Source organism: Macaca fascicularis, chromosome 1, assembly GCF_037993035.2.
Source record: "Macaca fascicularis isolate 582-1 chromosome 1, T2T-MFA8v1.1".
In the NCBI taxonomy this organism is placed as follows: Eukaryota; Metazoa; Chordata; class Mammalia; order Primates; family Cercopithecidae; genus Macaca; species Macaca fascicularis.
In genome coordinates, this window is record NC_088375.1 from 103,360,147 (window position 1) to 103,366,571 (window position 6,425).

Below are 6,425 nucleotides of genomic sequence, written 5' to 3' on the forward strand. Positions count from 1 at the left end.
TATCCCTGCAAAGCACATGAACTCATCCTTTTTTATGGCTGCATAGTATTCCATGGTGTACATGTGCCACATTTTCTTTATCCAGTCTATCACTGATGGGCATTTGGGTTGGTTCCAAGTCTTTGCTATTGTGAACAGTGCTGCAATAAACATACACGTGCATGTGTCTTTATAGTAGAAAGATTTATAATCCTTTGGGTATATACCCAGTAATGGGATTTCTGGGTCAAATGGTATTTCTGGTTCTAGATCCTTGAGGAATCACCACACTGTCTTCCACAATGGTTGAACTAATTTGCACTCCCACCAACAGTGTAAAAGCATTCCTATTTCTCCACATCCTCTCCAGCATCTGTTGTTTCCTGACTTCTTAATGATTGTCATTCTAACTGGCATGAGATGGTATCTCATTGTGGCTTTGATTTGCATTGCTCTAATGAGCATCTAATAATGATGATGAGCTTTTTTTCATATGTTTGTGGGCTGAACAAATATCTTCTTTTGAGAAGTGTCTGTTCATATCCTTTGCCCACTTTTTGATGGGCTTGCTCTTTTCTTGTAAATTTCTTTAAATTCTTTATAGATTCTGGATATTATCCTTTGTTCAGAAGAAAAAATCTTAAAAGCAGCTAGAAAGAAGGGTAAAGTCATACATAGAGGGAAGCTCATCAGGCTGGTAGCAGACATGTCAGCAGAAACCTTACAAGTGAGAAGAGATTGGGGTCTCTTTTCAATGTCAATAAAGAAAAGAAATTCCAATTAGGAATTTCATATCCTGCCAAATTAAGCTTCATAAGTGAAGGAGAAATAAAATCATTCTCAGACAAGCAAATGTTGAGAGAATTTGTTTCAACCGGACCAGCTATAAGAGGTCTCTAAGGGAGTGCTAAACATGGAACAAAAGAATAACACCTACTACTAAAAAAACACTCTTAAGCACATAGCCCACAGGCACTATAAAGCAACTACCCAATCAAGTCTATATAACAACCAGCTAACATAATGACAGAATCAAAATATCAATACTAACTCTGAATGTAAATGCGCTAACTGTCCCCACTTAAAAGACAGAGTGGCAAGACAGATAAAAAGACAAGACCCAACCATCTGCTGTTTTCAAGAGACCTGCCTCATATGTAATGACACTCATAGGCTCAAAGTAAAGGGATGAAGAAAGATCTACCATGCAAATGGAAAACAAAAAAAGAGAAGCAGTAGTTATTCTTCTATCAAACAAAGTTTAAACCAATAAAAATTAAGAAGGACAAAGAAGGCCATTACAGAATGATAAAGGGTAAAATCCAATGAGAAGACACCTATCATAAATATACACACACCCAACGTTGGAGCACTCAGATTCATGAAACAAGTTCTTCTTGGCCTATGTAAATACTTAGACAGCAGCCCATAACAGTGGGAGACTTCAACACCCCACTGGCAGCATTAAACAGATCACTGAGGCAGGAAACTAACAAATTCTGGACTTAAACTTGACACTTGACTAATTAGACACTTGACTAATGTAGACATCTACAGAACACTCTACCCAACAACCACAGAATATACATTCTTCTCATCTGTACATGGAACATATTCCAATATCAGCTACATGATTGAACGTAAAGCAAGTCTCAACAATTTTTTTTAAATTGGAAGGATGCCAAGCAAACTCTCAGACTACAGTACAATACAAATAGAAATACATATCAAGATCACTCAGAAAAACAAACACATGGAAATTAAACAACTTGCTCCAGAATAACTCCTGCGTGAATATAAAAATTAAGTCAGAAATCAAAATATTCTTTAATCACTTGAACCCAGGAGGCAGAAGTTGCAGTGAGCCGAGATCACACCACTGCACTCCAGCCTGGATGCTAGAGGAACTCCTTCTCAAAAAAAAAAAAAAAAAAAAAGAAAGAGAGAGAAAAGAAAACAAACAAAAAACTAGAGATACAATTTACCAAAACTCTAGGAAGCAGTTAAAGCAGTGTTAAAAGGAAAGTTTATAGCACTAAATGCCTTCATCAAAAAGTTAGAAAGTTCTCAAATTAACAATCTAAGTTTCTACCAAAAGGAACTGGAGAAAAGAACAAACCAACTCCAAAGCTAGCAGAAGAAAATAAATAATTAAAATTGGAAAACCTGAATGAAACTGAAATGCAAAATTTCATACAAAAGATTAGTGAAACCAGGAGTTAGATATTCAAAAAAACAAAAAAAAACCAAACAAACAAAAAACAAGGTTTATACACTGCTGGCTAGGTTAACAGAGGAAAAATGAAGAGAAGATATCAATAGTATACTCAGAAATGACAAAGATGAAATTACAACTGATCCCATAGAAATACAAAAGATACTCAGAGAATACTATGAACAACTCATTGCACACAAATTAGAAAACCTAAAGGAAATTGACAAATTCCTTGAAACATACACTCTTCCAAGATTGAGTCAGGAAAAAAAGGAAACCCCGAAATAGACAAATTAAAGCTCTGAAATTGAATTAGTAATACAACACCTATCAACAAAAAAGTCCTGGACCAGAGGCATTCATGGCTGAATTCTACCAGACATATGAACAGTAACTGGTACCAATCCTCCTGAAACTATGCCAAAAAATTAAGGAGGAGGGGCTCCTCCCTAACTCACCCTATGAAGCCAGTATCACCCTTATACCAAAATCTGGGAGAGATATAACCAAAAGAGAAAACTTCAGGCTAATATTCCTGATGAACATAGAAGCAAACATCCTCAACAAAATACTAGCAAATTGAATCTAGCAGCACATCAAAAAGTTAATACACCACCATCAAGTAGGCTTTATTCCTGGGTCACAAGGCTGGTTCAACATATGCAAATCAATACATGTGATTCACCCTATAAATAGAATTAAAAGCAAAACCATGTAATCATTTCAATAGATGCAGAAAAAACTTTTGATAAAATCCAACACCCCTTCATAATTAAAAAGAAAACTGTCAATAGACTAGGCATCAAAGGAACATATCTCAAAATAATAAGAGCTATGACAAACCCACAACCAAAATCATACTGAATAGGCAAAAGCTAGAACCATTCCTCTTGAGAACTGGAATGAAGTAGTGATGCCTACTCTCACCACTCCAAGTTCAGTTCTAACCAGAGAAATCAAGCAAGAGAAATAAATAAAGGGTATTCAAATAGGAAAAGAGGAAGTCAAACTATTTCTCTCAGTTGATAATATGATCCTCTACCTAGAAAACCCTTGACTCTGCCAAAAGGCTCCTAGAACTGATAAATGATTTCTAGATACAAAATCAGTGTCCAAAAATCAGTAGGATTCCTATACAACAATGATGGCTAGGCTGAGAGTAAAATCAAGAACACAATCTCCGTTTACAACAGCCACAAAGAAAATGAAATATCTAGCAATACAGCTAACCAAGGAGGCAAACAATCTCTACAAGGAGAGCTATAAAACGCTGCTGAAAAAAATCAAAGATGACATAAATAAATGGAAAAACATTCCATGTTTATGGATTGGAAGAATCAATATCATTAAAATGGCTGTACTGCCCAAAGTAACGTATAGATTCCACACAATTCATATCAAAATACCAATGTCATTCTTCATAGAATTAGAAAAATCTATTCTATAATTCATATGGAAACAAAAAAGAGCCTAAATAGCCAAAGCAATCCTAAGCAAAAAGGACAAAACTGGAAGCTTCATATTCCCCAACTTCAAACTATACAATAAGGCTACAGTAACCAAAACACCATGGTACTTGTAAAAAACAGACACATAGACCAATGGAACAGAATAGAAAACTCAAAAATATAGTCATACACCCACAACCACCTGGTCTTTGACAAGGCTAACAAAAACAAGCAATGGGGAAGGTAGTCCCTGTTCAATAAATGGTGCTGGGATAACTGATTAGCCATATGCAGAAGAATAAGATTGGACAGTTGTCTTTCATCATATACAAAAATCTATTCAACATAGATTAAAGCCTTAAGTGTAAGACCCAAAACTATGAAAATTCTAGAAGAAAACCTGAGAAATACCCTTCTCAACATCAGCCTTGGCAAAGAATTTTTAGCTAAGCCCCCAAGGTAATGTCATCACTTAAGGCAAGGACCGGCCATTTTCACTTCTTTTGTGAAAGTTAAGGCGGGGCAGGGCCTTTTCACTTCTTTTGTGATTCTTCAGTTACTTCAGGCCATCTGGGCGTATACGTGCAAGTCACAGGGGATGTGATGGTTTGGCTTGGGCTCAGAGGCCTGACAATTCCATATCTAGAAAATCCCATAGTCTCAGCCCAAAAGCTCCTTAAGCTAATAAACAAGTTTAGCAATGTCTCAGGATACAAAATAATGTGCAAAAATTGCCAACATCACTAAACACCAATAACAATCAAGCTGAGAGCCAAATAAGGAACACAATCCCGTTTACAATAGCCACAAAAAGAATAAAATACCTAAGAATAGAGCTAACCAGAGAGATGAAAGGTCTCTACAAGGAGAACTACAAAACACTGCTCAAAGAAATTGGAGATGAAACAAACAAATGGAAAAGCATTCAATGTTCATAGATAGGAAGGATCAATATCATTAAAGTGACCATACTGCCCAAAGCAATCTATAGACTCAATGCTATTCCTATTAAACTACCATTGACATTCTTCACAGAACTTGAAAATTCACATGGAACCAAAAAAAAAAAAAGGAGCCCAACAGCACGGTACTGGTACAGACACATGGAGCAATGGAACAGAATAGAGAATCCAGAAATAAGATTACACACCTACAACTCTCTGATATTCAACAAAACTGACAAAAACAAGCAGTAAGCATTCTCTATTTAATAAACGGTGCTGGGATAACTGGCTAGCCATATGCAGAAAATTAAAACTCATTCTTTACAACATACACGAAAATTAACTCAAGATGGATTAAAGACTTAAACGTAAAACCCAAAACTATAAAAACCCCAGAAGACAACCAAGGCAATACCATTCTGGACAGAGGAATGAAGAAAGATTTCATGACAAAGATACCAAAAGCAATTGCAACAAAAGCAAAAATTGATGGATGAGGTGTAATTAAACTACAAAGCTTCTGCACAGCAAAAGAAACTATCAATAAAGAGACAACATACATAATGGGAGAAAATTTTTGCAAACTGAATATGACAAAGGTCTAATATCCAGCATCTATAAGGAACTTAAACAAATTTACAAGAAAAAAAACAAACAACCCCATTAAAAAGTGGGCAAAGGACGTGAACAGACAGTTCTCAAAAGAAGACATACATGCAGCCAACAGTCATATGATAAAAAGCTCAACATCACTGATCATTAGAGAAATGCAAAACAAAACCACAGTGAGATACCATCTCATAACAGTCAGAATGGCTACTATTAGAAAGTTAAAAAATAACAGACGTGGCCAGGCGCGGGGACTCATGCCTGTAATCTTAGCACTTTGGGAGGCTGAGATGGGCAGATCATGAGGTCAGGAGTTCGAGATCAGCCTGGCCAACATGGTGAAACCCAGTCTCTACTAAAGATACAAAAAATTAGCCAGGCAGGAATGGTGGCACACCTGTAATCCCAGCTACTTGGGAGGCAGAGGCAGGAGAATCACTTGAACCCAGGAGGTGGAGGTTGGGGTGAGCTGAGGTCAAGCCATTGCACTCCAGACTGGGCAACATTGCAAGACTCTGTCTCAAAAAAGAAAGAAAGAAAGAAAAATAAATGAATAAATAAATAACAGATGCTGGTAAGTTATGAAGAAAAAGGAATGCTTACACACTGTTGGTGGAAGTGTAAATTGGTTCAACCATTGTAGAAGATGTTGTGGCAATTCCTCAAAGACCTAAAAACAGAAATACCACTATCTACCCAAGTGAATATAAATTGTTCTATTATAAAGACACATACATGCATACGTTCACTGCAGCACTATTCACAGTAGTAAAGACATGGAATCAACCTAAATGCCCATCAATAGTAGACTGGATAAAGAAAGTGTGGTGCATATGTACCACGGAATACTATGTGGCCATAAAAAAGGAGATCATGTCCTTTGCAGGAACATGAATGGAGCTGGAGGCCATTATTCTTCACAAACTAACACAGGAACAGAAAACCAAAAACTGCACGTTCTCACTTATAAGTGGGAACTAAATGATGAGAACACATGGACACATAGAGAGGAACAACACACATTGGGGCCTATCAGAGAGTAGAGGGTGAGAGGAGAGAGAGGATCAGAAAAAATTAAACATGGGTACTAGGCTTAATGCCTGAGTGATGAAATAATCTATACAACAAACCCCCATGATACAAGTTTACCTACATAACAAACCTATACAGTTACCCCTGAACTTAAAAGTCAAATAACAAAAAAGAAAATGTGGTACATATAACCATAGA